The sequence below is a fragment of the Micromys minutus genome, assembly GCF_963924665.1.
Source record: "Micromys minutus genome assembly, chromosome: 26".
NCBI classification, from domain to species: Eukaryota; Metazoa; Chordata; class Mammalia; order Rodentia; family Muridae; genus Micromys; species Micromys minutus.
In genome coordinates, this window is record NC_137961.1 from 6,862,697 (window position 1) to 6,870,760 (window position 8,064).

Consider the following 8,064-nt stretch of genomic DNA (forward strand, 5'->3'; position numbering starts at 1 on the left):
AACAGCAGGACCACCAGATACTTAAATATTAAAAGATATTGAAGTCTGGGACACTTCATTAGTGTCTTCATAGATTTTAAGGAGTTTTCACATCATCCTTTAAATGCCTCCCCAATTCCAGTTGTTATTCCTAGTACTCTCACTCCCCATGCCTGATCCCTCCTGTTCCCAGCCCCTCATGTCCTGAGGTCACCAGGGAAATCTATTTTATTAGCCCTTCCAGAGACAGTCATGCACCCTTCCCCTTGAGCCCTTCTTGTTACCTACCTTCTTAGTTACTAGCACTCTTAGGGATCTGATCAGGAATATCTAATGGGAGCACAGTATTTTCACATCATAATTATTTCTAAACTGTAGGTTAACTTCACCCTGCACATTTTATATCATTTTTACTATTATTGTTTTTGATTGCTTTTTTAAAGAGAATTTGTAGTTTTCTTTTTATTTCATTACACAACCTTCATTTAAAAAGAGCCAAATGCTGTATAATTTTCTCACATTATTAACCTCAAAATACTATATAGGAAAGACACTGAATTTGGTAACATTTTAGTATTTGACAACAAATAACATTTAAACTATTATTTAAAATAAAATTTATAAAGGAATAGTAAACCTACTTATTTACTTCATGTGTTTTGCTTAATTCTGGAATAGATCATGCATAAGAAGTCACCACAGTAGACTATTTCAGTGGTTCTACCACTGGTCCTGAATTTTAGGAAAAGGAGAGAATTTCTGGAGCATAATGCATGCCCTAGAACATCTAACCTGCATCAGAGATAGTCTGTCAATATAGGTAGTCAATAAGACAAAATCTTTTCCCACTGTTACTGAGATATACTGAAAAGGTCTGTGTTGGTAGGAAGGCAGTTACAACAGTGTCATTAGAAAGACTGAGGTTTGTTTGGCTGCCTCAAGGGAAAAGGGGGTGTGGTTAATATATGAACTGAAAAAGACAAATAATTTCAAGTAAGAGAACATGCTTGGCCACATCTTTCTGTTTCCTCTGGTAAATGTGAGTGGGTTTTGTTGTTGTTTGTTTGCTTGCTTGCTTGATTTTCACTAGGTCAAGGTCACAACCAAATCAAGGTTACCTACATAATCCACCTTAGAAAAAGGAAGAATGAAGAAAAAAGTCAAGATGACTAGCATTCCTATAAACTAGATGTAAATTTGAAACTGACAACAGCATTTTTTTGAACATTTAATGTCATATTTAAGATGGTTTGTATCTGAGAGTATTAGAGACATTCCTGAAATGAGAGGAAAATAGAATAATTTCTCTAACTAGTTTATCAATGGCTATGTCTAGCTATAAGCAGTATTCATATTTCTCTCAGAAAAACTTTAAAAACATAGAAATTCATTAAAACTAAAAGTTTGTTGCCTACATATTTTGTTTTCTTTCTAATAATGAGTGTTTAATAAACAGATGCTTGCAATGAAAAATGATTTAAACCAATACTCTGTTATTTTGAATAATAGTATAAATAAATAAAACTGTATGAAGCTATATAGCTTTAGTTTTTATAATTTTACTGAAATAAATTGTTTTCATATGGTTATATTCCAGTATTGGCTACAAGGTGAATTCTAGGCCTTCCTGAGCTACATAAAAATAATCTGTTTTAAACAAACAAATTAATTAAAGATTTAAAATGGAAAAGAAGTTTTCAAATTTAGGACTCAGACTGATTAAAGAAAAGTAATTTATACTTTTTAGATATAAATTTTTACTAGTGTTAATCATGGTTCTTAATTTAAGCATAATATAGTGTATGTTATGAATTATGTGGCAAATGACTTGATTTTATTATAGACCCAGCTTTATGAGAGCATATTAATTTTATTAATAAATCACTCTTATGAATTTGATTCTTTGAAATGATCTGGCCTTTGGTATCATGAATGTAGCTTGCTTTTGATTTTACTGTATGATGTAAAATTTATTGCATTCTATGTCATGTTGTCAATCATGATACCCATGTATTCTAGCTTCCCTTTCCCAGTATCCACAGTAAGGATCTTTCATAAGCAGTTTTCAGGGTGCTTAATTTCTGTAATAAGTGCCTTCATAAATATGCTGCTGCCCTTATAATTTCTCTTTGCTCTAGTCACAAATGAGGCAATAACTTTTTTTTTGAAACACACTGTGAAGTTTGCCTTAATTTTCTTAACTTCACATATAATGCCCTTGTCATTACTATCCTCTGTGACACAGAACAAAAACATTTCAAATGGCCTGGTGTCAACAATTAGAGCTGAAATTAAATGGTATGAAATGAGCTAGTGTCTTAGGGTTTCCACTGCTGTGAAGAGACACATGAACAGGGTAACTGTTATAAAGGAGAACAGTTAATTGAGCCTCGCTTACAGGATCAGAGACTCTCAGTCCATCCATCATCTTTAAGGTGGGAAGCCAGGCGGGTACAGCAGTGGATAGGCTGAGAGTTCTAACATCCTGTTCTGATGGCAAACAGACGGCTAGGAGGAGGGTTTCAAAGCCCACCCCCACAGAGACGCACTTCCTCCAACCAGGCTATACCTCCTAAAAGTGCTACTCTCTGAGCCATGCATATTTAAACCATTACAGCCAGCTTACTGCTTAATTATTTACCCTTGTTCGCACACATGCTAATGGCTATGGAATGCCCTCATTCTTCCTGAGCCATCTCCTTTTGCGGCTCAGTTCATCCTCACACCAAGATAACTGATGCTCGAAGTCTTTAGAGAATTCACGGACAGGATGAGACAGCATTATAATGCCTCCTCTATTTACATTGCCGAACCAGTTACTTACTCCCCTGAAAGAACTAAGTACATATAGCAACTGCAAAGAGAAGAATCTGATGTCACAGAGTCAATATTCAGGGCAAGCTCACTGATTAGCTTCTGTTCAGTGAATGTTTATTGTACCTGAGTCACTGGATCACTCACAAGTTTTGTAACATTAGAAAGAATAACTCAGGAAAAAAAACGATCTAGCACTTGTTTAACTCTGAGTTTTCTGGACATTATATCCTTTATCATTTTGAGTTGTTTTTTTCTTTGTTGTTATTGTTTACAGTATTACAAATTTTTATGGTTCAAGTTAGGCTAAGCTTGCAAATCACAAAAAATATGAATAGATAAAATTTTAAGTGGAAAGAGAGAATATTCTTCTTGGGATATTTATGTTTTTCCTTACCACAGAATAGAAACATATAAAGGCTAATTTAACTGCTCATAAAACAAGCACCAGCCTATGCTTGTATTTTCTCTGTCAGGAGGAACAATATTATAAAGAGTCACTTGTGTTCCTGCTATTAGGTACAAAAAATTTTAACTGATGGATCCAAAAGAATTTTAAAGTTTTACAGGATTTTATGCTAGGAGGTAGGAAAGACTGAAACCTTAATGACAGACAAAAGATGTTTGTCTCCTGGAAAGAGATAGAAGAACATTCCAGCCGTATTTTATACCTCTGTGGAGAAAGAGGAGAACAATCACTGGTAAGTATTGGGTAGGTCCATACCTTGACCAGAATTACTTCATGCATATCTGTTGACCTTTATTTAAATCCAAGTTTCATGCCAGGACCCCAAACACTGACTTGAGGTTTCTCTGGAGATTATTGCTTGTTTTCATTTTAATGGAGCTACGCTGACTACACTGTACTTCTTACTAAAATTGTCTCTTTTATTTTTGAACAGAGCACAGCTGGCTTAGACTGGCTTGTTGACACCACCAAGGCTCTAGCTTTTTTCTTAAAATCTCTGCCAGTGTGCCTTCTTCAAACAGAATTTATTTTTCTCATGAGCTAAAATGTACGTGATTTCATAACAGTTTTCTAAAAACATTCTTGATCTCTACAAAAATTTAACTAAAAACTTAGATAAGAGGGGAGTGTCATCAGCATCTGCGAAGCATGGCACAGGGGAGTGTGATCAAATGCTGTTACCTTTTATGTTCTGCCTCATAAAACAAATGTTGCCCGACTGCTCCAAAGGTGTAGTGAGAAAGTTTTGGAGAATATGTGACCATGATTGATGTATCAAAGTACAAGAACAGTCATCCAGCAGCTGATGGAAGCAAATGTAGAGACTCACAGCCAACTATTAGGCAGAGCTTGGGGAGTCCTTCAGGAGACAGGAAGGAAGTATTATAGGAGCTGAAGAAGCCAAGGACATCACAAAAAGCCCAAAGAATTGACAAGCCTCAGCTGAAAGAGCTCACAGAGCTTCAACTGGCAACCAGGGAGACAGCATGGGCCTCACCTAGTCCCTCTGCATATGTGTTCTGGTTGTATAACTTGGTCTTCTTGTAGGACTGTTAACAGTGGGCATGGAGACTGTCTCGGATTCTTCTGCCTGCATTTGGGAACTTACTCTTTCTACTGATTTCCTCTTCAGCCTTAATATAAGGGGAGTGGTCCAGGGTTATTACAGCTTAAAATGCTATGTTTGGTTGATATCCCTGGGATGTTTGTCCTCTTCTGCAGGGAAAAAGAGTAAGAGTTGGTCTACAAGAGAGGGAAGTTAAGGAGAAAGAGTTGGAAGGAGACAAAGGAGGAAAAATGCAGTCGGAATAAAAATATATACGAGAAGAATACATTTTTAAGAAATGGTGCAGGAGAAGAAACAGAAGTACCATTTGAATTACTTCATGGAATCAGCTTTTCGCCCATTGCAGGGAAAGGACATTCACCCACTGCAGGGGAAGGATGTTCGCCCACTGCAGAGCAAGGATGTTTGCCCACTGCAGGGGAAGAATGTTTGCCCACTGCAGGGGAAGAATGTTTGCCCACTGCAGGGCAAGGATATTTGCCCACTGCAGGGCTAGGATATCATTGCTATCACCTGCCCTTGCTGCAGTGATAGCGGGTCATGTCTCTAGTCACAAGAGTATATCCGATTTGAAGCGTTGCCTCTCTAACAGAACCAGCCGCTAGAAGCTGCGGTGGCGTTGAGGAGCTTGTCAGGAAATCCCTCAAGAACTAACCTGTGGGACATCTGTTCCCAGTTCACACCAAACATACATTCATGACTCTCCCTGTAGTCCTGATCCTGAGGATATCTCTCAGGTGTCCTCTCCCCTGTACTCCTGTTGGGAGAGGCAGGATGAAGAGGATATGTGTGGTTAGTTCACTACCAATACGATTGATTCCTGTGGTTAATTCCGACACACAACTTAATAATATAATTACAAGCCACAAGCTTAGATTAGACAATATATTTCCTCACTGCTCTATTGCCCAGCTATGAAATTCCTAGTTACTGGTAGTTGCTCTAGGCCACGTGTGTCTCCTTCATCTTCTTCTCCTTCTCCCTCCTTCCATCTCTCTTGCTGTGTGTGTGTGTGTGTGTGTGTGTGTGTGTGTGTGTATGTGTGTGTGCGTGCGAGCACATGTACTAAAATGATTTTATCATTGTGTGAGCATTGCAGACTGCATTGGAATATGTCAAGGCAGCTACTCATTATTAGTTGATATCTCATGAGACCACCCCTGTGTACATGGTCTGTCATTGACACTACTGTCATTATGCAGCAAATGACTATGTATTACTCTCAGGATGAGGCTAAAGACCTGAAAGTCCATTTAAGGAACAATCTCACATGAATGACGGTACTTGGACGTGATCTCTAGGGGCCAGGATGACTGCAGCCCAGGGAGCGTCATCAACTGGGCAGAGTGCTAGTTCCCTGTGCATGGCAATGGATTCTTCCTCTTCACCTTTCTCTCCTAACTTCTCCTGCCAGATGCCACCCAGGACACTAAGTGCAAAGCTAGTTTGAGATGATGCCAACTTCACTGTTAGTCTGACCACTCGCCCATCTTCGGGCTGTGTCTCCCCCCACTTGTCCCTCACCAGTCACTACTGCTCCAGTGGAAGGTCAGCCTCTTCCTTTTCTTTCCTGTACTGATCCTTCAAGTCCTGTACCCTCTTCTCCATCTCTAGCTTAATGTCCATGCCTTGCTGCCCCAGCAGCTCCTTCTGAGCAAAGTTCCAGTCCACAGGCTCATAGGGAGGTCCTGGGGTTGGGAGGACTCCACGTTCTCGTTCCAGTCATGCTTGATCTGGGTGACTGAAGCGGAACATATGGTTCTTGCCCATTACAATCCTGTTTCCTAACATCAGCATCACCGGCTCCATCATAACTTTCCCACTGACATACTTCGCACCTCCTTCATAAGTCTCCCGTGTGACCATCGTTTCTCTATGCTGCGGAAGAGACAGTGCTGTTCCCGGATCAATTGGCCAGTCAACTTGATGTCCACAACCACCTGGCCAACCCTGGTGACGCCATCTTTGATGTGGTCAAGAGGACATTCAGACATCAAGGGATACTCATATTTACCAGGTGGGGAGTCTTTTTGGGAGAGAAGACACCCACAGTTCTGCCATCCTCCCGTAGAGCCACGCCCATCTCAGCCAGCAATGCTTCTCTCTCCATTCTCAGAGCTGCTGTCTTACAGAGCTTCACCTCCCAAGTCTCGTTCACCTCAGCCATAACCTTCTGTTTCCTACAGCCTCTGCATGGCCTCCTAAGGCCCAATCTGGAGCTCAGTAATGCGTGCGAATGAGGGTTCCAGTTCTCCATTCTGTGGAGGAGGGGATGAGAGTGAAGCTGGGGCAGGGGGGACGAAGCGGTGGGCAGAACACCTCTGCGACTCCCTTCTTCCACCTTTAGACCTCCTAGAGCAGAGGCTGAAAGTCCCCAAGCCATCAGCGGTTCCCGAAACCAAACCATCTCCTCCTGCAGCTCCCGGACGAGCTGGGTATTGGGGTCCTCACTGATAACACCATTGTATCGGATCTGTTGGCCTGCGTCCCTGAGATTGCTGACGGCCTCTTCATAGTTGATGTAAGCAGGACTCAGGGCTGCAATCACTGCTGTGGATGACTTCCCACCCAAGATTTCCTCAAGCAGCCAGGTAAGTAGAGTCTCTATAAGGGATGAAATCTGATTCTGCTTCTTTGATTGCAAATCTGCCAGAGCTGAGATCACCTTCCCAAGAGTAGCTAGGGACTTGTTAATGTTTGTACCTTCCTTTAGACACATCCCTCGAGCCTCTGAGGAGTCAGCCCGCTCGCTCCTGGCAAGCTCCACCAAGCTGATCTTACTGACCTTTTCTGAATCCAGGTCACTAAGCTTGTCATGGGAACGCTGGCTAAAGACCACATGGGAGCAGCTGCTGGTGTAGTTCGTGTTGAGGGCAGTCATGGATCTTGCCTTATTTCCCAGTCCATGAGGTCAGTAACGTCTGCATAGGAAGTCACAGTCAATTTAGACACATCTTGTATGTACGGGCCCAGGATGAGGTGCTCCCGGACCCGCAGAGAGCCCCAACTCTTGGGGTTCAAGAGTTTCCATACTTGCTCACAATAGATCTCCGTATAGCTCGCCTCAACAGAGGAGGAAAGTTGAACACTCTGGTTCACATTAACTCGAGAGAAGAGGTCCTCGCAGAGCAGAGGCACAATGCCTATTGCCCCTTGTTCCTGCAGCCCCATCATGATGTAGGACTTCCCAGCCCTGTCTGCCCATAGCAAAGATGCACACATTATAGCCTTCAAAAGCATGGAGCAACATCTCTTTCATGTGCCAATTGATACTCCTGTTATGGAGATGCAAACTGAAGACCTTCCACCGAAGTATGTGGCCAGTTAAAAATACTAAAAGGTAAAGATTTGGAGGTGTCCTTGTTCTGTTTGGGATTGATAATGGAGGTGGTGTTTCCCTGCATGCATCATTAAAGGGACGAACCCCCACTACAACATTCACGGAGGCACCAGCCATAGCTTCAGAATCTCCTGCCCTCCTCAGCGGGTGTCTTGGCCCCAGATCAACTGGGCTGTATCAGCTCTGGCTTCCACTGGCCCTCCTATGGTTCAACTCCCTCTTTCTCTCCCTCTGACCTCCATCTTGTTTGACCCCGCCCTCTTCCCCTCCTCTTTCTGTTCTGCCGGGAAGATTCTGACTCCATATCTTTGCCCACTGATTGACTTTCTGTCTTCTTTATCAGCTAAACAAATAATGAGGGGAAATTTCCTTACAACTTTTTTTTAATTAATTAAT

The 8,064-nt window shown here is 41.7% G+C and overlaps 1 pseudogene across 1 annotated transcript; it reads right to left on the minus strand.

Moving 5' to 3' along the window:
* Positions 1–5,858: 5,858 nt before the first annotated feature.
* Positions 5,859–7,785, minus strand: LOC308437407 (kinesin-like protein KIF1C; annotated as a pseudogene). Its single transcript has one exon. The product of its transcript is annotated as a kinesin-like protein KIF1C (transcript).
* Positions 7,786–8,064: the final 279 nt, after the last annotated feature.